Consider the following 22,057-nt stretch of genomic DNA (forward strand, 5'->3'; position numbering starts at 1 on the left):
AGAGTCACAAGGCTGCCATATTTGGCTGAAAATATTTTCCTTTTTAATTAAGAAGGAAGATGATATCAAGAAAGAGCCAAGAGTCATTAGCAGGAGCTTCTGGTCCCATTGTGGTGATATGTTATTGTTGCAGAGAGACTCTTCCTTGAGACTCAGGGAAAATCCAGGTCCTCAATAATGCTTTTGTCTGATAAGCAAAATGGCAGCATATGAAGGTGGTGATATGGGTTCAAAACTGTTAGACTTGCAGCCTAAAGCCCTGGATTCTTGGAATGACACTGCGCCTTGTCAGTGGTATAAGTTAGCAAGTCACAATCTCACTGAAGCACTGTTTCCTTCCCTGTCAAGTATGGATAATAATACTTGTCTGGGTCACCTAATGGGGGTGATTCTGAAGACCCAGAGAAGTACATTAAAGTTTTGTTTTACATGGGGATTCTAAAACCAGTATGATGAAAGTCAAATGTAGTAAAAGTACCTTAATGAAGAGTAAAATTACATGTAGGAGACAAAAGCTTGCTGGTAAGTCCAACACAACCAGCATTTTCCAAGTTCTGTAACAAGCCTTCAGCTAAATGTAAGATGAAGCAATTGGTTTGCATTTCGAGACTTTTTTGTTGTATGAAAGGCAAAGTACTTTAAACATTAGAATTTCTCTTCAAAAGAGGAGATTCTTAAAAAAGAAAGATAGTAGAGCAATAGGAGTAGCTGGAGGGGAAGCAGTCATATCTCCCATGTCAGACTCCTGGACCAAAGTGGTCAGTGGAACAGCTTGTATCATGCACATTGTTTCTCTCCTTCTTGGCTACATTAATTCCCCTTCTTTATTGCCGTGTGTGTGTATATCTTTGAATTCTTACAAGGTAAATACATGCATGTAACTACATTGCAGTAAAAGCTTTGAAAAAAATCAAAGGGCTACACAAAAGAGAGATGAAGTTGTAAAGCAAAGAGCTAGAAAAAAGGGCTCCCTAGCACTATGATTCAGAGCTGGCCTGTTAAGCTCAGGCTGCTGCTTGAGGGAGAGCAAGCCGGGGTACTGGGTACAGATGGTACAGTGGCTGCTTAGTTCCTAGGACCAAGAGCTCAGCAGAAAGGTAGTTTTATTAAAAGCTACTTTGCAATTGTACAATATATTGCATATCTATATATAATATATATTAAATCTATATTTCATTATAATGAAATGTATATATAATGAAATATATATATATATATAATTGCCATAATTAAGATAACAAACATTTCTATCAGTCCCAAAAGCTTCCTTACAGTACGTATGTATTACTCGGATTTCATGCTGCTGGGACAAATACCTGACATCTGCAATGTGAGGGAGGAAAGATTTACTTTGGCTCACAGTTTCAGAGGTTTCATGATAGTTGGCTTGTTTAAAAGCCAAGAAATCATAGTGGAAGGGCGTGGTGGAAGAAAGCTGCTCAATTCATGCTGGCTGGGAAGCAGATAGAGTTATAAAGAGCACTGAATGGGCCAGGGACCAGATATAGTCACCAAGGTCCCATCCCCACGACCTGTTTCCTCCAACCAGGCCCCAGCTCTTAACAGCACATTCAGCTATGAACCCATCAATCAATTGATGGGCCAATCAGTTGATGGAGATAGTGCCCCCACAGTCCACTTGCCTCACTGGGAATCTCTTAGTCCATTCAAGCTGACAATTAAGAAGACTGACCATCAGACTTTAGTAATTTGTCCTCCCACCACCCTCATTCTCAGGCGATGACTCATCTACTTTCATCACTATGTTTCCCTCTGCATTTCCTAGAATTTTGGATAAATGGAATCATACAGTATGTATTCTTTGTTGAGGGCCACTTGTCTTCTTTTACTCAGCACAAATCATTTTGAGATTCATCTGTATTGTTGTGTGTATCGATAGTTTGCTCATTTTACTGCTGCGTAGTGTTCTATTGTACACGTATAGTATAATTTATTTATTCTTGATGGACATTTGAGTTGTTTTTTCTTTTTGGCTGTTACACAAAAAGCTGTGATGAATATTCATGCACCAGCCTTCATGTGGACATATATTTTCATTCATTCAGGTGTGGAGTGGCTGGGTGATGTAATAGCTTTATGTTTAGCATTTTTAAAAACTGTCAAACATTTTCAAAAATTTGGTATAATTTGATATTTCTGCCAGTTGTGAGAGTTCTGGTCACTCTACATCCTCACCAACATTGGTCTAATCAGACTTTCATTTGGTGGGTTTGGAGTAACATCTCATAGTTTTCATTTGCATTTTCCCAATGACTGATGGTATTGAGAATCTGTATTTGTGCTTTTGGTCCTTCATAGATCTTTTTTGAAGTGTGTCTTACTTTTTTACCCATTAAAAATAGTTTGTTTGTCTTCATAGCTCTGAGATGTAAAGGTTCTTTATACATTAGGGTACAAGTCTTTTGTCTGAATATTTCCTCCAAGCTAGTGGCTTACCTGTATACTTTTAAAATTATTCTGAAAGAAAAAAGTGTACTCAAGTACCATTGATAAAAACATCTATAAAATAATAGCTCTTATTTTTTGTTTTCTATCTAAGATAACTTACCAACTCCAAGGTTACAAAGCTTTTACTTTGTCTTCTCTTGGGGATTTCATGATTTAAAGTTTTATGAAGAAGTCTGTAACTCATTTAAAATTACTTTCTGTTGTATGGGAAGAGGGAAGGGTCAGTGTTCATTGATCTGGTAACTTTGTTAGAAAAGCTGATCTTTCCTCATCGAATTGCCTTGTGACCTTTGCTGAAAAATCAGCTGACCAAATCCAGGTGAGTATATTCTTGGCCTCTGTTCTGCATAGGGTTTGTAGCTAGACTTTGTGGCAGGGATAGGCCACAGGGGACTCATAATTCCATGATGGTACCAGGCCCCAAAATGGCATTTTGACATAAAGTTTATATTTTTCACTATGAAACTAACATATTGACTTCTAATTATAATCAGGAAAAGATCAAATGAAAGAAAGTGAAAGAAAGTAAAAGTAAACATTTACTTAATATCTAATTTTCTGATGGAAATTGCTCTTTACTTGGAAAGTACTTGTACCTTCAATATGGAATGTAACCAGAAGCAGAATTACCTGGTGGTTAAAAGTACAGTCTGGAGTTAGATTGCTTGCATTCCAATCCCAGCTCTTCCACTTACCAGCTTTGTTACCTTGGGCAAGTAACTTAATACTCCTTGTCTTTGTTTCCCTCATCTGTACAATGAAATCTACAACATACTCTTATTTGTGGGGAGGGGAGAACTGCGATGATCAGTGTGAGGCACTTGGTGTAGGTTCTAGAACAATATAAACTCTGTAAAATTCGTGGCTCTCCTCTTCATTCCCTTCGTGGCTCACATCCATTTCCCAACATCACTATCTTCATAGGGCCAGGTCAGTAGGCTGAAGCAGGACTATGAAGACCTAAACATGCCTCAGTGTGAGTCTTCTTTCATTTGAACATGGCTCTGGTCTCCTCATATGCATTTTTGCATTTATTTAGCAGATGAAGCCAACCCTGAAGAGAAACACTGTGTTCTATGTCCAGTAAAGCCTTGGGCCTCTTGGTAGCTGTTGGGGTTGACTGGATGTCAGTTAGCAGGTGTCCGCCCCAACGCAATGGTGCAGTGTTTGGAGAGCGAATGCTGACCTTCAAGACCAGGTGGCTCCACAGAGCTGGCTCCCAGTAACTCACACAGCCTCTCCCCTGCCTTGGATGTGCCAGAACTTCAAAGGTGAACTAATTTCCTCCTTCAAGTCTAGGATTTTTTAAAGTCTTGTTACAAATATTATATGAGATAACAAAGATGATATGAATATATGAGTAGAGTTTAAATATTATTTATTTAAAAATTATCCGCATATTGCAAAAGTTCAAAAAATTCCTGTAAGATAATTTGTGCCTGGATTCACCTTTTCCTTTTTTCAAAGTATGCAAAGTGTGTGTATTCACTGCTAGATTTTTACATGTAGAAATTTATAGTATGAAGAAGGGCAGCAAGGCATGATGCAACTGTGGGATCAACTCCATGGAACAGATGGAAACCAGATGTTTAAACCCTCCCAGCAGGAAGAAATAGGAGATGGAATTTCAAACTCTCTGTTGACATCAGGTCTTTTAGAGAAGATCCTGACTTCTGTAGTATGAAGCTCCTGGAGAACCCAAGGAAATTAGAAATGATGGCTGTTAACATAAATCCTTGGGAGACTTAATGGCTGCCCTTGATTTCCCATTGGTACTACAGTTTACTTTCCTGGACTCTACTTCGTGGAAGCTGACTTGCATGGGCCACCTTGGCGGACTTGGGTTTGGCCTTTGGCAGCTACCAGCAAGAGATCAGCAGGTGGGAGGATCATGAGTCTTCCCTGTCACTCCTCCACTGAAGGCTTTTGATCCTCCAAGCTGTCCTCCCAGCAGTAGCTGGGTTCTAGCTGCAGCTCTCTGACCCTGCAGATCTTGGGAGTCGGTGCCTTTTTGCTGTGGTTGGTTCTATCATGCTTTCTCATTCCTTGCTGGCTCCCTTAATCATCCTGCAAATGGGTCCTTTATGGATCTCCTCAGTGGGAACACACCATCTGTTTCCTGCCATGGCCCTGACTGATACAATGGCCAAAATAAGCTCCCCCATTTGAGGCACTGAGAGAGGCATCAAAGATAAGGAAGAGAATCCTATCCACTTGCTGCAGCCTTCTATGTGCTAAACACTGGGAAGCACTCAGAGTGTACTCCAGACGTGTTTGTTCAGTGGTTTCTTTAGGATAATACTGGCAGATAAAACTCATTGCTCTCAAAAGTATGACACAATTTAACCCTCACAATAACCCTAGGCCTGTTCTCATGACTCCAAACATGGGGAGGCTGAGTCTCAGTAAGAGAAGTTAAGTCACTTTCTTCCAGGGTCCCCAGTAAGTGACTGTAGAGCTGGGATTGAACCCGGGTCACTGGACTCCCAAGGCCATGTCCTACTTACTCCACTGCAGGGACAGCTGCTAAAGTGTCCTCTGAAGTCAACGACTGGGTGAATTCCTTGGAGCAGAGCTGTTTGGTTCAGCTGGGTGATGAGAAAAATGTAGGGAAAGCCTAGAGTCTTCACAAGCGAAGGCCGTGGAGCTGAGCATGCTCAGGGGCGGCTGAGTCCTGGGTGAGCCTGTAGATGACAGGTGAAGGCAGTGCTGGCCCCAGGGAGGCTGAGGATGAGGTATTTAGACTCTTAGCTCTGATTCTCCCTGGGCCTGCCAAGACCTGGGTGTTGACAGCAGATCTTTTGTAGAAATGCAGGCATTTCCCTGTTCTCTGGCACAAGCACTTTGTGTGCCCAGAAGGGACTGTTCCCCATGGACAGGAATCTTCACCAGAAGGACATTCTTCTCTGCAGCTTCCTGAAGGACACGCTAAGTCCCCATAGGAAAATACATGTGCTGACACGCTGTATTTGGAGTCAGGATTCAAACCTTGGGTCACTCTCCCTGCTTTCCAGGATCATCCGCCCAGTCCTGACGGAGGTGACCTGGAAGTGAACCCACTTCCTGAAGGGACATTCCTGAGCAGCAGCAGGGACAGTCTGCATACCCACACCCCACCCTCCATGGATTTGCTGGAGCAGCCCAGCTCCCTGCATGGCCTGTGACTCAGACCGAGGGACAGCAGGCTGAGCATGGACCACTGTCCGCTCGCCTCAACAGGGAGGCTGCCTCTGCAGATGAGGGCCAGTAGCAAGCAGCGAGCCTCCTCCTTCACTTTTCTTTGGAGAAGAAGGAAGCTTCACTATTGGGTACATTCCAGTGAGCTCCTGACTAGCCCTGGTTTTCTCCTATTCTTTTCTGTCTCTCCCTTTCTTCCTCCCTCTGCTCTTCCTTCCTTTCCTGTTTTCCTATTCCATCTTTCCATTTCCTACTTTCATTTCTCCGTTCCCTCTTGTTTTCCTTGTCTCCTTTTCCTTAAAGAGCGGAATCACCTCAGTTGGCTTCAGACATATGTTCAGCCAGTGGAATTCAAGATTTGAAGGGACTTTATCCTTTTAATGGCACATCTTTCTATGGTAGCCATGTTGTAGTCCCTGATAGCTCATCTGACATCAGGCAGATAAAGAGATTCTGCCTAGCCATGCATGGTGCACAGGCCTGTAATCCCAGCTACTCAGTAGGCTGAGTCAGAAGGGTTGCAAGTTTAGACAACACTGTGTCTGAGAGAAGGAGAAAGACAGGGTGAGGGGGGAGAGAGGGGAGGAAAGAGGGAGGGAGACACACACATACAGGGAGAGAGAGAGAGAGAGAGAGAGAGAGAGAGAGAGAGAGAGAGAGAGAGAGAGAGAGAGATGCTCCTAGACACAGAAAGGCCTTGGCCTTCAAAAGATTGAAATGACAAAATAACAGGCCATTGAAACATGGGTATCCTGAACCTTTTCTTGGAAGAGTTCAAATGTCAACATTTTATTCACTTCCATTTTCCAGGATAAGTGTATCAACAACTCAGCAATAACAACCAAAACATCATTTTCCATGGAACTAAAATACAGATCAATTTCAAGTTCTCTTTGCATCTTGGCTTTAGAAAAAGCCAGGTAGGGCACAGGAATGCCAGGTCCGGTGCCAGGCTATGCAACTCACTGCCTGGGCCCCTCTCCTGGTCTACACAGCTCTACTCATCTCATGGGGAGCCAAAAAGCTTTCTTTTAACTTTGCCACTCCACCCCCATGTCTGACCAACACGGCAGGATTTTCCACGACCCTGAGAATAACTGTTGATGACAGGCATGAAAAGCTATTGTCAGGAATTCTTATTTGTAGAAAAATCTCAAGAGATGCTCTTGTCCTTCTCCACCCTACCCCAGCATCTATCCCACTATGATTGGCCCAGCTTCCATATAACCCAGTCCAGAAAAATGGGTGTGTCTGTCTCCCATAGGCCTTGTAACTTACAGTGAGGGAAGGTCTAGAGCTGAGCGTCTATTCCTCCACTGCCATCTGGTTTGGATGCACAGTGTCCTGTGAGTAAAGCACCTGCAGGGTGTCAGAAGTGCCGGCACCTTAGCCCTGACATCCCTGGCATGCACAGAGAACTGGGCTCCCCGGAGCAGTGAACTCACTCTCCAGGGTGGAAAGAGGTAGATTATTTGTGTGTTTTCTGTCCAGTGATGGTCGCTCTAGGCCTGACCTTGTGTAGGCTTCTTGGCTTAGGGGGATGTGAGGTCACTGTGCTTCCTGCAGCTGCTATAACCCAAGGAGACACCTCCTCCCCAGGTCCCACAGAGGAGTGGAGTTAAGAGCCAGTGTGTGTGGGCTTCATAACTGTAGCTTCACTAGAACTTGTGGACTCAGAAAAATGCTATGCTCCACAGAGCAAGCGCGGTGACACCAGCGGCCTGATTGACAGTGACCCTGGCAGCCCTGATGCACATCTGTAAGTTTTCCCACACACGCTGGGGTGTGGTTCCTGCTAGGTCAAAGTCTCTTTTGTGTCCAAGTGGTCTTTATAGACTTACTAAATTGTTCTCAGAAAAACATCAAAACCTCTGATTGATATTCAACCTCTGGGTTGATACTGAAGTTCTTAAAAATAATTGTTTTCTTATAAGAAATGTTCTGACATTCTACGGCATATTTCTTCCAGTTTTTAATTACAGAACCTCAGTCTGCGGAACAATTAATGTACACTAAACAAACACACCCAAATAGAAATCCATTCAAATATAGCTAACAAATGCAGAAAAATATAGAATATATTCTTTCGGACAATTGAACTATATGCTAGTGTATTAAAGCACCAAGAAATTCTGCTTAATTTGTTTTAATCTAGTGTTTGTCAAATGTATTTGACCAAGTCACTTTTTTAGCAATCTGCTCTAGCTTGTGGGAACCAACGTTCTTCACACTATCCTCTGGCACATTCTCTTCTATGTTGGAAGACAAAGTCATACATGGCTTTTTCTTTTGAAAATCTTTTCTCTTTTCACCAGAATTTGTCATTCATTAAATATACAGTAATGGAATCTATTTACTTATCCACTTACTTATTCATACATTGTATTAAAAGTGTATTAAAAGTGTAAATGATTACTGTAATCACAAGTCCTGGAGGGATACATGATGGTAATGAGCTATGTTCTCATCTTTGAGGACCTTATAATCCAGCAGATAAACTGAGGCAGAAAAGAAATAAACTAGCTGAAGATACAGAATCTGAGGCTCAAGAGAGAGACCTGGCCCAGAACCACAGGGCTGGGAGATGTAAGCAAAGGGTTACTGGTTAAAGCCACGGGAATGGAGGAAAACGCATAGACGTTGAAGGAAAATTGGGCTAAAGATGGTGTGTTAGTTACTTTTCTCCTGTTGCTGAGACAAAATACCCGACACCCAAACTTAAAGGGAGAAAGGTTTATTTGGGTGACAGTTCACAGATGTTTCAATCCATAATCGGCTGGCTCCAGGGCAGGGTGACAGAAGGGCAACAGTTCATGGCAACAGAAGACAGAAAAAGCAACAAGAGACCCTAACAGCGTCTTTCTGCCCCTTTTATCTTATTCAGACTACTTAGGGTGGGTAGCACTCACACTCTTAAGCCTAGTGCCCTCAGGCCTAGCCCCACCAAGAATCAGTCACACACTCTTGATTCTGCCACCTCTGAAAAAATATGAGGCTTTAGGGGAATGTCTAGATACAAGCCATAGCAGATGGGATTCCAGGAACCAAGAAACTGAAGACTTGGACAAAGGGAGAAGAGTCTGTGAAAGAGACAGGAAACAGTGCAGACAAAGCTTTCTCACAACTAGAGCATTGGCAGGGAATTCAACTGTTTCCTTGGGCAGCGACAAGGAGGCCAGCCAGCGGTATATAGCTTTCTGGGTGGGTGTGTGTCGGAATGAAGGGAGGAAATATTTGCTCACAAATAGTAAACAAATATGAGAATTGTTTGAGAATATGATTCTGGGAACTAATGATCTTATGTTTAAGAGCATGGCCCATAAAACCAGATAGATCTGGATTTGGATCTTGGCTCTTCTACACAACAGCAACCACCACCATGATTTCTTTTTTTTTAAATTAACAAGTTTAAAAAAAATACTTTCATTAAATCAGGAAATGTGATATAAATTATAGTGCCCTGCATATAAAATCTGGCATCAAACTCCAACTTTTGAACATATGTAAAAATGTGCAGAGCACAACAGTTAACTGCCCCAATGTGAGTGGCTGCAGAGACGGGCCTGGTCTGTGAACTCGGGGAGCTCTTGATGTCACTCCCTGGGGTGAACTCTGCATGGTATTTGTATGTCTGAGAAGGAACAAAGAGAACTTGTCTTTGAAGGCAGAACCTTCGCAAGCACCAAGATGTAACAGCATAGAACAACAGGGCAGGGAAGAGAGGCAGGGAGAAGACAGGCCCACCTTATTTTCCTAACAACTGTAATTTTGTAAAGGAGCACATTCCGAGGTTGAATACAATGCTTGGCCCATGGTAAATGCTAAATTAATGCTGTATCATAGTGACAGTAAAGTGATCAGATATTAGCTATTCTTGTGTTTAAAATGTAGACATGATTTCCCAGGGACATAGGTGCATAGGTGACATCAACCTTAAATAGCAAAAACAAGTGTAACTTTTGGGTCCTCTTTGCTGTGGTTATTCCATGTTTCCTGCCATTATGTGCTTTTTGAGTTTGTTCCAGTGTAGAAATAACTGTATTAACAAGCAAGACCATTTCCCATGATAGCTGTTTTCAAACAAACAAACAAACAAGCAAACAAACACCACATTATGACTTATAGCCCTCAAGGCCTCATGCACTCATAGGTGGGGCTTTTGGGAGGTGACTGTACCCCGAGCGTGATACTCATCACTGGATCAGTCCACTGATGGGTGTATAGCTAAGGGTGAGATTGGAAGGTAAAGCCTGGTGAGAAGAGGTGGGTCACTGGGGGCATGGCCTGGAAGGGTATATATGAGTGGTGGTGAACCTATGGCATGTGTGCTGCAGCAGAATGTTTGTTATCATTGGCAGATATAAAAGGTTCACCATCACTGGTATATATCCCTCTTGCTCCCTTGGTCCCTCTCTGTTTCCTGCCTTCCCTGCTGTTAGGTATTGTATCTAGATGTTCCCCCAAAACTTTATGCGCTCATAGGTGGAGCTTTTCGAAAGTGACTGGATCATGGGTATGAATATGGATTAAAGATGTGTGATAACTAAATTAGTCCATTGATTGGTTTAGCATAGTTCTAGGTGTGAATAATGGGAAAGACGATGCTGGGTGTGAGTGGCACCAACCAATAGGCTTGTAGCCTGAATGGAATAAAGGGGGAAGGGAGACTTGCTGCTTGGTGCCTCCTTCCTGCCATGTCATGGACTGTTTCTCCTCTGCAATGGCCCTCTGTTGTGCCTTGGAGTCAGGCAACTATGGACCGAACCCTCTACAAACTGTAAGCCAAAGTAAACCTCTCCTCCTTTAACTTATGGGTGTTGGATATTTTGTCCCAGCAATGAGGAAGTAATCAAGACACCTGCCTTGAGCTCTTTCTCCTCTGCATCACCCCTCTGCCCTGCTGACCTGACTTGGAAACAGCCAACTATGAACTGAAACCTCTACAAACTGTGAGCCAAAATAAACCTCTCCTCCTTCAATTTGTGGGTGTCCCGTATTGCGTCCCAGCAATGACAAGGTAAGACAGACTATACCACTTAATGGACCCAAAGAAATCTCAAACTTTTAAAAATTCTCAAATATTTTTAAGCACACTGTTACGGTTATATCTTATTGCCCATAGGTGACTGTTTTGCTGCAGTTTTAACCTTGTGCATGTTCAGATATCAGGGATTACAGAGTACGGCTTTGGATGATTTTGGAGGGAAGTGAAGAGGGTTAGATAATGGCTGGTCCACCGAGGCAACGATGGATAGGCAGGTCTTTGTACTCAGGATCTGTTGGTGTATTCAGCTTTCCAAGAAGGTGGCTCAATACCAGAGCCTCAGCCTGATTTGGGCTTTGCCTCTCAGGATCTTCTCAGGAGGACTATCTGCTATTCCATCTATAGCAGATCAGGACCAGCCCTCACTGCTCCCTAAATGTTAGGGGGACTTGGATGATGTTTCCAAATTGTCCTGGGAAGCTCCTTTCCTTAGGCTTGGAGGGAGGGATAATGCCCTAAGGGTTTTCTCTCTAACAAGACTTCACTACTCTAGTTACTGCCCTCTCTCTCTCTTCCTCTTCATGATGGAAATCACTGGGCCAGAATTCTCCCCTTTCCCTCTCCCAGTTGGAACCCACTCCTTCATCCTTCCGCTCTTAGGCCTCCCTCCCTCCATTCTCCTTGACACCTTCTGATTATAAACTCTTAGGTATCAGGAACACTCACCACTTCCATTCTTACCTAATATGGCTAACCTAATTAACCTAATATGGCTATTAGGGTACTGTTTGTCTTTTCATCACTGTACCATGACATGTGATTCTTAACAAATACTATGCTTGGAACAGATGGAAGAGCAATGATAGAAAGAGCTTTGATACCTATGTTAGAAATACCAAACGGCGGAACACTGTTTTCACATTGGTGTGTACATGTTGCTTATTTGCTTATTTGTGTTCAAGCAACCAACTGGGCAGTGAGTCCCAGTGTTTTCTGTCCTCAGCAGGAAGTTTCTTATTTGCAGATCTCTCAGAGCTTATTTTATTTTTCACCAGGCTGATTCTAAAATGGGGGATCTACACCAGTATATTTGGCCGTTGTTCTAGAGGTAGCATTGTTCCCAAAATATGTATATGTTTCCATCTGTTCAAAGATCCCATGCAGAGTTCATGAAAATTGTGTACCTGCACTCAAAAGCACATGTGGCCTTTGTGTACTGGTTTACAGTCTTAATGCTAGGAACTGTGTAGACTCTGAGTTAAGTGCTCCAAGTCTGTTTGAAAACTCTCAAAATTAATTAGTTTGATGCTGACTGAGCATTGAGCCTGTGGCCGAGCGTGACAGTTAATTGTGATGTCAACTTGAATGGACTGAGAATTGCCCAGATAATCAATGGAGCACAATTCCTAGTGTGTTCGTGGGTGACTCACATGCAGGCTGCAAACGAAGGTGAGAAGAGCCCCCTGGGTGTGAGTGGCACTAACAAACGTGCGAATAGCCTGGACAGAATAAAATGGGAAGAGATAAGGAAGGTTTCTGGCTTCTGTGGAGAAGTTCTGGTCTACACCATCACCTTTAGATGTCGGTCTCCAGTTCCTTTGGGCTTCCAGCACAGAGCCTTCAGCTTTTCTTTATAGACTCACACCAGACTCTTGTGTAGCAGGTACCAGGAGATGTGTTAATCTGCTCAAGCAAGGAAACCCCATCTGGTACACAGGGTGTATAATGGAGCACTGCAAATGCTTACAAGAAAACAGTATGCTTTACCTCATTAGTCAGATTTTTTTTTTGGTACCAGGGATGGAACTCGGATCCTTGCACTTGCGAGGCAGGCGGCGGAACCACTGAGCTAAATCCCTGGCCCTTCTTTTTTTTTTAGTCAGATTTTTGTGACCCAATATCTGAGAAAATCAACTCACTGGAGAAAAGGCTTATTTTGGTGCATGATTTCAAAACTTGGTCCGCTGGTTCTGGGGCAGAAACATCATGGTGGAAAAGCCTGTTGGAGGAAAGCTGCTCACCTCAGGTGAGCAGAGACACAAGGAAAGAGCCAGAGAGGAAGAAGCCAGGGACTAGATACAGTCCCCAAGGTCACATCTCCTTGACCCCTCCAGGTCCTCTCTGAAGTATGCTTTATGAATCACTTAGGCTTTCTCAAGCCAATCAAGTTGAGAATCATGATTAACAGTCACATGAACTAAAGAATCATAGAATGTTTAAGTGAAGATTTCTTTTTTCTAAACACTTCAAGCATTAGGAGAATAGTGGGATTAGGTGATTTTTCAGACTTCTATGTAGTTGTTCTCAGTTCTAACATACTATGAAATGCTAATCCATTTTCCCACTTTTCAGTGTCAGTTTCAGGAGAGCCCTTCTTTACCTCCATGTCATTTAGTCACTGTTTGAGCTAGGATGAGACTTCTTTCTGCTCTAAGAGGGGTCAGTCATCCTCCTCAAATTTCCCTACAACTATAGTGACATAGGCTGCTAATTTCCTCACGACTGCATTGTCTACAATTTCAAAGCAAGTCATTCTGAGTTTATCAGAAGCTCTGGGACATGAAGAAACCTCCTGGCTTTTACACCAGCCACAGGTGAACCAGACATCTAACATGTATGTCTTCACAGCGTTGATGCTTCTCTAGGCAGCATGTCACCCTTCCAATGAACTTTATTGAAACTCAGGGGTATGGAACGTACCGTAGTCAGGCAAAGCTGCTCTTTCCTCAGCATGACATACTGAGTGGATTTTATCTTCACTTCATTTAATCCTCACATCTTCATAATAATCTTGAAGGACATTGCAAGTCCCTTTTGACAAATAAGTGACTTGAGAATTTAAATAACTTATCAAAAACCACATACCACTGAGATGCAAAATCAGGATTCAGGCTCAGGCTTTTTAGTCTCAGCTCCATTCTGCCAAGAACGCCAGACATTCCCCTTTGGAACTACAGGGGAAATCAGGGCACCAAAGCCCTTTATGCAGGCCCAGTTCAATTCATGGCTCCTACCAAACAGCTGGGTGATCTTGGTCATGTAACCCAGCCTTTCTGTACCTGGTTCCTCTTCCAAAAAATGAGGCTAATCACAGTATCCACTGTACAGCTCAGTTGTGAGGATGAATGAATTTGATAAATGCAAACTGCTTAGAAGAGTACCAGACCCACAGCAAGCCCGGTAAACAAGAGCTGTCATTTTTACCTGATGTTCTCTGCCTACTTCCTCTGAGCTCCCACCCTCTCACCACACCAGGCTTGTTCATGAAATAAATGTTTTGTTATTCAGCTTCCAAGGGAATCTCTGGCTTAATTAATCACAGATCCTTTGTTTCTCGAATGCAGAAGTTTTGAGCACATTTGTGGTGAAATTTCTTTCCTACTCATGTTTAATTCTGGAAGGTAAAAGAGGCAAAGTTAGCTTGCTTTTCTTCATTCTTGCCTGCTGACAATAGGGGTGACTGCCAAAGGAGGACCAATCATTTATTTATGTGGCAGTGCTGGGTACTGAACTGAGGGCCTCATACCTACTAGGCAAGCACTCTACTGCTGAGCTACACCACCAGCCTCTATTCATTTCTAAACCTCCATATGACAAAGTCAGTGGCTGCTTTTAAGCTTTTCATGTTGATGATCTGCACTTATTACGGTCAGTCACTTCTAGTCTCTGTAACCGCCCTGCCTGGACAGGGCCTGGAACACAGTGGGCAATTAGGGAGTGCTTTGAAACGAATGGATGAATCTGCATCCACATTCAGAACATCCCAAATCTGGTTGTCCTGAGGGGACATGAGCTGCTCTGGCCCAGAGTAACAGGACCTGAGTTTGCTTGGCAAGAATTTTGGCAGTGAGAGAAAACCAATAATCCCCCAGCCTCAGACTGTTCTCAGCTTGTTGCCAACAAGTTTAAAAGAAGCCCTGTGGTCCGTCTAGGGAATGTGCTCCATTTATCTCTCATCCCAGTGTGGATTTTGGCCAGGTAGGCTCCACCACCCCATCACTACATATCTGGTGTCACTATATGACCTGCCTAGCTGTATTACATTCCATCCTGTTACATCGCTGTGACTCATTTGTAAAGAAGTGTTGTTTGTTTTAAGCATGTGCTAACTGGCTTGGGTTTGCAAAGGCCCTGTCCTGGATTATGCTAATGATGTTACTACTTTATTTATGCTACCTTCTCATGGGTGACTATTTAGGCTTCTCGAAGGAAGGGATGGTTAAATTAAGTGGAAGGAACATTCTGTTTCCCAAATGGGAATTCCATAGCCACAATGTACCTCACTAAGAACCATATATACATGTGACAATATGAGCCAGATTCTCAAACGATGCCATTTTATTGGAATTCTCCACAATTCCTCCAGTAAGTGAATACTGACCTTATGTTTTTTGAATAATGATACCCTCCAGTCTCCCTGAGTTCAGAGGTTGGCTGGAGAAGCTCTAGCTGGGTGAACATTATAGGATGAAAGTTTGGAAATGTGAAGAAAGCCTCCCCAAGATCTGGAAAAACTCAGTGTTTTTAGAGTGGGTTGGCAAAGATTCCCAAATCACTGTAAGTCAAATGCCCTTCAACCATTTGAAAGATGTTGATTTATATTGAGAATGCTAATTAATAGTAGTTTGAAATGCAAGGCACAAAAATCTGAGTCCTAGCTGTATTCAATCAGATTGTTCTATTGTACACTAAGTCACATCACTGGGGCTTCTTACACCACCTGCCTTTGGTGGCTCCCTTCACACCCATGCTCAGAGCTCTGTGGCCTGCTTTTAAGATGTCTCAGACATCCGTTACCCTCTATAGCACTCCATAACCCCCGATTAGGGCTCAAAGTCCCACCTGGCAACATCAGGGTACTTCCTGGCTCTACTGTGCTCTCTGGTGTGCATTACCTAGGAACCTGGTAGAAATTCAAATTCTTAGTCCTACCATAGACCTCCTGCATCAGACTTTGAGGGCTGGGCCCAGCAATTTGTGCCTTAACTCACCCCTCCATGTGTTTCTAATGTATACTAATAGAATAGTTAGATTCTAATGAATACTAATAGAACAGTTAATAGAATAGGCTCTAGGCTGCCTCCTTATAACTCACATGTTTCAATCCTGACTATTAGGCTGTCTGATGGCACTTGACATTCCAGACTAATTAAACCAATGACATCCGAGCATGAAAAAAAAAACACCTCCCCAGATGATTCTAAAACTGGAGCTGATAACTAATGTAAACCCATCACATAGCCTCCATTCACCCATCCTTTTAAGTATCAATCACACTCTCCCATTACTCTTCAGATTCTGCGTTCGTTTCTGCTTTTCAACTGCTCAGTCTAAACCCAGTTTTCAAAAGTACACTCAAGCACAGATCTGAATAGAAACCTCCCACATCTGGCATCTGTCTTACTCAGGAGCCCAGCCCTTTAGTTCCACTTGGGATTGGGTTCTGCTTGGCTGGAGGAAGCCATGCCTGTCATGATCCATCCTTTCTTATTAGTCATCCCCTCGACCTCTTTCCCTTTCCCAGGACCCTAGTCCTCAGGCCATCCACACTGATTTGTGTGAGCAGCCAAGTCCAGCTGGCATTGTTGCCGGGCGGGAGCCTCCAGGCTGGGCCCAAAACAGGGGCAAAGGAGAACTGGGCTGGAGGAGGAGGGGGGATTTAAACACAGTGAGAATTGGCAAGCCAGCATCAGTTTGGCCAAATACCAGCCAAATTACACCAAAGCACACAAGGCAGCTATGTCCAGGTCAAGCAACAGAGGTTGGGGCTGGTGCTGTAGAGCTCCCTGCCCACCTTTCCCCAAACTAAGTTGCCAGATTGCACCCTTGGACCCTAGGTTTAAAAGTCCAGATAAGGTGCTGCAGCACCTAGGAGGGGCATGGGTGGCAGCATGGGTCAGAAAGACCAGCTCTTGGGATGGCAAGAGTACTGTACAGTAACTGGGTCCCTGCCTCATCCATGGGAGCAAAGAGGACACCCTCATCCCTTGCAGGCTTGGGGAGATGTGGCTGCACCTCTCTCCCTTGAGATGGGATTTCTCATATCCCCAGCCATAGAAACCAATTTAGGTAATAGGATTTTTTTTTTTTTTTTTTTAAGAAGAGGACCTCAACTTTAAAAAAGAAATAGTTTTGACTTTGTTTAAAAAATAAAATCTAAATTTAAAAAGCCACTTAGGCTGAGACTAAACTAGTATTTTTCTAGAAATTTTGACTGTTGAAGTAATGAGTTTCAGAGTTGTCACAGTGCAAACATTTGAGCAATGATGGCGATGAAAAGAATTTTTGTGCCAATTGTGTTAGCTTTTTTTTTAATAGCAATCCTCACAAGAATCAAGTTTAAAAAACTAATCTTCAAGAAAATGTAATTTTCTTGATGAAAACACTCAGAGTCAGAAGTGTCTCCATGTGAGAAAGGGCAGAGCTGGGTTTGAAGCCCAAGCTCATTAGACAACACTGCTCTGTGCAGGGTTTGCAGACTGCCCCTCTGCCCCCACCCACTCTTTATCCTGAATACTTTCTAGAAAGAGGAGGGGTAGAAATTGCTGTTTAGCCTAGGCTGGGCTTGAACTACTTGAGATGCTCTTGCCTCATCCTCCCATAGTTCTGGGAGTATAGGCCTGTGCCACCACACCTTGCTCAAAAGTTTCTTTATTGCAGGAGGCTCAGGTGGTGACTTGCCTGAGGCCACACTGAGTGAAAGAGGCAAGGAGTAGATTTAGATCTCATTACCGGTTCTTGAATCCCCTTCTCTCTTCCATTACGTAGACCATACTTCCTGGTGACAAGCACCATGGAGGAACTTATAAAAACTGTCACCAAGGAACCCTGACTCCCAGGTCTATGTTCTTTGCAACCTGACTTTGCTGCTCCTCTGTGAAAAAGTAACTCTCCTTACCTCTGAACCTAGCCTTGGAACTGGCTTTGAGCAGCACCACATGACAGAAGAGATTTTCTAGGTTCATAAGCCCAGATATCAAAGAGGCCAAGCATCTTCCTCATTCTCTCTAGAGATGAAGACATCCAGATAGACCTGCTGGAGAGACAGGCCATGTGTAGAGCGAGACCATATGGAAGAGAAAGAGGTGTCCTAGGTAGCAGCCAGTAGCCGGGCCCCAGACACGTGAGTGAGACCATCTTCCCACTCCAGCCCCAGCTGAGCTGTCAGCCAATACTCCATGGGGCACACATGGGCTGTTCCTCACCTACAAGAAGCGTGGCAATAAAAGGGCTGTCATTTTAAGCATGTTGGGGTAATTTCTTACACAGCAATCTATGACAGATACACATTGCCTTTAGTGCTATGACACTGCAGAGTGATTAACACCCAAACTTCCTTTATAACTTGCCAGTTTATATTCCAATGTGCTGTTTGTTCATATTGCCAGTATCCAAGGATGTAGGACAGGCCAGGTGAAAATGGAAAGTGAGATACATTTAGAGAAGATGTTTCTCTCTTTTTTTGGAGTTTTTTTTTTTTCCTAATCCTCAACCTAGAGCAAACCCTAGCTCTGTCCCTAACCCTCACCATAACCCTAAACACTCTTCCTCTTGTGTCCTATGTATCCAACTGAAGTCATTTTCTATAATGAATTGGACTCAGAGAAGACATACAGAAAGCACAAGTCTGGACACTTATCTCTGGGCCTGAGGTGGGAAGGGCTGCTAGATCCACCTGTAGCTGCTATGGTAACTGCGTGCTCTCAGACAAGTTCTACCACCACAGTGAGCCCTGGATGCCCCATTTGGAACACAAACTTATAGGATTGGTTATGTTCAATTTTAATTACAAAGTACAGGTTCTAGAAGATTTGCCACACCTTATTCTAGAGCCTTGAGATTCTAAAACATTCTACCAAATCTTTAAGACTGGTTCTTCCATGTCAGCTGGGTACACAGTTCTTGTCATCTCCCTGGTGGCCTTGCCTTGAGCAAGGAAAGCTTATTTTAAGCCAGTGAAGCATAGTTTTGAGGCAGGATATTAGGGGAAATGTTCACTCTGAAAACTTTGGAAGCACTTCAATAATTTAGATGGAAAAAGTGCTGTGGCCTAGCCCAGCCCAGCCAGGAGCACAGCTATACGTACTGAGCTAAAATATGCTCTTCTTTCTCTGCCAATCACACAGCCAAATCAGAGGCCCCTTGTTTTTTTTACCTCAAAGGGAAATTCTTGGACATAAGACCCATTGCTTTATTTCAGAATGTCATCATTTCCCAGTTATTTTGCTGCTTGGACTCTTTATCCAGTAATCATGGATTATCACCACCTCTCGTGTGGCCTGAAATAGCTTCCCACTCAGGACCCCTGGTCCAGTGGCCTGACCTGTTCTTGGCACATGCTGAAAATGGAAATGTGAGACCCTTGTGTTTCCATCCCAGAATCCCTTTGTCAGCTTTATCCCAAGATTTGGTGCACACCATTCCCTCCTGGTAGGAGATGGGAACAGAAAAGCACTCCAAGGAATTATCCCAGCCAACCCCCTACTTCCAAGCTGGGTGATGGAGGAGCCATCAGAAAGCATTTGGTTTTTAAAAGAAGTCTTTGAGTTCTTCTTAGCTGTTATCAAACCTCATATGAGCCCCGCACAATTATACGCATCTTTTTTAGGTCTAATTCAAGAACTCCCAGTTGGAAGATAAGGCAATGTGTAGTTCTTTGTGTTCAGGGAGGCTGCTGCCAAGTCACCTTCACCATCTTTCTGGGTTGTCCAAAATTCCAAAGGGCCCTGACTTAGTTACTTTTCTCTCATTGCTGAGACAAAATACCTGACACCCAAAGTTAAAGGGGAAAGGGTTTATTTAACCTATAGTTTGTAGAGGTTTCATTCCATAATTGGCTGACTCCAAGGAAGAATGGCACGTGACAGAGGGGCATCAAGGAGGAGAAACAGTTCATGGCTCCCACGTGGTAACAAAAGCAACAAGGGAACCTTAACAGTGTCTTCTTTCGGCACCTTTTATCTTATCTAGACTACTGGGGATTAGGGCAGTGCCAAGCCAGTCAGTGTACTGGTTTAGTAATCACACACCCTTAATCCCAGCATCCCACACTCTAGATTTAGCCACCTCTGAAGAAGCCACCTATGACTGTATGAGGCTTTGGGGGGGACATCTAGACCCAAACCATAACAGACCCTTTGGTAGGAAGATAGTCATCAGAGGGTAGATTTCCTTTTGCTGATCTTTTTCTCTGCAGTGCTCCAGGTCTCTGATTGAAAGTAATGATGCTCACCCAGCTCTGGATACTGGGGAGGGAGGGCCTATGGATGGAAAATTGGTGACTCAGTTTCTTCCACTGCATGTGAACTTATTAGGAACAGAGTCTCACAGATCCTGGCATGTGGAACAGAAAGTTCTAGCCCTCCAATGGCACTTGGTGTCATTTTCTAGACCATCTGTGCCCACCTCCAGGTTTAGAAGATGAGCCCAATTCACAAAGAGTTTAGATGGGACACCAGTTGTACTCATGGTCATTTCCAGAGGAAGTGATGATGGTAAAGGTGATCATAATGGCTGTGATGACATTAAGTACACCTCTGTTAGGGTTTAGATCTAAAATGTTCCCCCAAAGTCTCATATGTTTAGAGGTGGGGCTTTTGGAAGGTGATTGGATTTTGGGGGTACTGTACTCATCAATGGATCTTTTTTTGAACGGAGGGCTTTCACACTGTGGTGCATCCTCAGCTTTTAAAAAATGGAAAACAAATTTAAAAAGTTTTTGTGACAGGATCTTACTTCTCACTAAATTGCTAAATTGCCCAGGCTGGGCTGGAACTTGTAATCCTCCTGCCTCAGCCTCCCAGAGTGCTGGAATTATAGGTGTGGACCATAGTCAAATGTGCTGTTAGGAGGCAGGGCCTGGTTAGAAGAGGTAGGACACTGGGGGTGTGACTGAAAAGGTGTAGTTTTGTCCCCAGCTCCTCCCTTCTGTCTGCTTCCTGGCTGCCATGAGCAGCTTTCCTCTGCCACACTCTTCCACCATCCAGTTTCTGATCTGGAACCTGTCGACTGTGGGCCAAACCCTCTGAAACTGTGAGCCAAAATGAACCTCACCTCCTTTAAGTTGCAGAATGTTGGGAATTTTGTCCCAATAGGACAAGTTTTGTTGGGAAAAATGACTGATATAGCCTCTGTGCCACTTAGCAATGTATTACTGCTCCACAGGAAATGCACTTTTCATGACCCTGCCTGTGATACTAGAGCATTTCTTCATTGGCAGAGGGCACTGCAGCCCTACAGACCTTCCTGTCTGATTCTGGCATGCTTGTTTTTGCTTGTTCTGGAAGAGTTCTGTGGACCACATGGAATGGTGCTCACCTTGGTCCCTGGTTGGTGGCATCCTGGCTGGAGGGTAGCTTTCTTTCTTGTAGTTTGCTGCTCTCCTGCCTGTTGACCCATTCCAGACACTAAATTTCCCTCTGTCCCTGGGGTCCAGTCATGTCCACACCCCTGGCTATGATTTTGGAGCTTGGCTTCCATCACCGGCAGATGAAGTTTTGAGAGCTGCCCATTTACCTTTTCCAGGGTTGAGGTTGAACCCTGGCTGTGCTCCCTGGGAGGGTGGGGACTTCCCCAGGGGCTGCTGCGTAAGCCCACTTGGTAGTGGGTAGCATTTGGTGCCTACGGAATGGGCTTTGAGCGAGGCATATCCCATGGCATTTGCTAGAGATGGAGGCTAAGCAAAAGGAAACATGCAAAGGGCAAAGGATATTGTTTAAATCCATTCTTTGATGAAAGAGATTGATTTTTTTCCCCCAAATAAATTGAGTTTCTTTTGAAGGAAATAGGGTGAGAGGTTTGTTTTTCTTTCTGGAGAATCTCAGCAGCTATGCTTTTCTGTGGAGGAAAGGTGAGGGCCTTTAAATATGGTTGGGCTGAAGTTGCCAAACTACTTTTTACTATGTAGTGTGGGATTTGAAAATGTGCTGGGTTTGTCTTTGAGTGCACTGAGACATCCAGACTTTGCATTCTCACCATGTGGTCTCTTGCATCTGGGTCCTGAATGAGAATCCTGACAGGCCCAGCACTAGCCTGAGGCTGGGACTTGAGGAATCAGATTGTGCTGCAACCTGAAATGGGCCATGAGGGTTGAACTGGAACAGACAAGAGGCTTGGTCTCAAATTTTTGTCCATTGCTCGTGTGATGCATGATGAATTATGAGCTTCTTCCTATATAACTAGAGGTGATAATAATCCCTTCTTCTGGAGTTGTGGGTGTAGGACAGAGGAAAGACAGAAAGCCTAGGAAGCAAGTGGTCAGTGTTCAGCCAGTAATTGTTCCCTTCCCTGGGTCTGTCTTGGGCTGAGCTTATTGAAGATTTGTCCTGAAGAATGAGTCAATGTAGGGATTTGTAAACAATATTTCCCAGTTAAGAAAGTAAAAAGAGGAGGTGGGCTCTAGGCCTGTGGCCAGGTGGGAAGTGGATT

At 43.7% G+C, this 22,057-nt stretch overlaps 1 long non-coding RNA gene across 5 annotated transcripts in view; it reads left to right on the top strand.

Moving 5' to 3' along the window:
* LOC110345201 (uncharacterized) overlaps positions 1-22,057 on the top strand; it is a 332,723-nt gene that overhangs the window by 61,113 nt on the left and 249,553 nt on the right. For all 5 annotated transcript variants that reach the window (XR_015449796.1, XR_015449800.1, XR_015449798.1 and 2 more), the window contains 2 exons: positions 3,509-3,740; positions 10,482-10,663. This is a non-coding gene — a long non-coding RNA (uncharacterized LOC110345201). The remainder of the gene's footprint in view (positions 1-3,508; positions 3,741-10,481; positions 10,664-22,057) is intronic.

This window comes from Heterocephalus glaber, unplaced genomic scaffold (genome assembly GCF_053883595.1).
Source record: "Heterocephalus glaber isolate CG9 unplaced genomic scaffold, H.glaber_assembly_v1.0 deba00000809, whole genome shotgun sequence".
NCBI lineage: Eukaryota > Metazoa > Chordata > Mammalia > Rodentia > Bathyergidae > Heterocephalus > Heterocephalus glaber.